The sequence below is a fragment of the Triticum dicoccoides genome, chromosome 2B, assembly GCF_002162155.2.
Source record: "Triticum dicoccoides isolate Atlit2015 ecotype Zavitan chromosome 2B, WEW_v2.0, whole genome shotgun sequence".
NCBI lineage: Eukaryota > Viridiplantae > Streptophyta > Magnoliopsida > Poales > Poaceae > Triticum > Triticum dicoccoides.
The window spans coordinates 101,711,811-101,712,563 of record NC_041383.1 but is presented as its reverse complement, the minus strand read 5'-3'; positions in this window follow the sequence as shown (position 1 = coordinate 101,712,563).

The window sequence follows — 753 nt, the reverse complement described above, 5'->3', positions numbered from 1 at the left end:
AAAATTTCGAAGCGCACAATCACGAAGCCATGGTACAGCGGTAGTTCAATCCCCTTCCCTGTAGAGGTCGCAGCTTTGATTCTCTTAAATATAGCAAGAATTGGTCGGGATGGCTCTGGCCCGTGATATGTTTACCAAGCAAAATAAACTGGAATTGCTTGAAGATTTTGACGCTCCAAATCACGAAGCCATGGCAGAGCTGTTGTTCCAACCCCTTCCCTTGTACCGGCAGCGGGTTAGATTTTACTAAATATATAGCAAGAAGTGGCCGGGATGGTATTTCGACCGGTGACCCGTAGAGGTATAGAACAACCGTGTGAAGCCATTCGAGTGGGTTACCAAAACCTTTGTGTTCGATTCCACTTCAAAGCCTAATCATTTCCGTCGGAAATAAACCCTAATCGTTTCCATGTTGAAGATTTTGAATAGAAATCTCGTGCGATTAGTGGCCATTTTAGGGATAATTTAGCATTCAACACACCGTTTTCTTCGATTGATCTTTGTTCTTCATCCGTGCGGGTCGTTCTTACAAATTGCTGGCGCAATTGGATGGGCGTGATCAGTTGTGTTGTGGCGCGGCCTCCGAAGCGGACCAAGAAGCATGGGGCCTCGATCGCCCGTTGCTGTCGCGCAGGAATCAAACCGTTTCCGTGCATGCGTGTACCCAATCATCCGTCGGTTCCGAGGCCACGGGCCACCTGGCCGTCGTCGTCATCTCGAGCCCACTTGCATGCCCGCGCGCGCGAAAAAGAT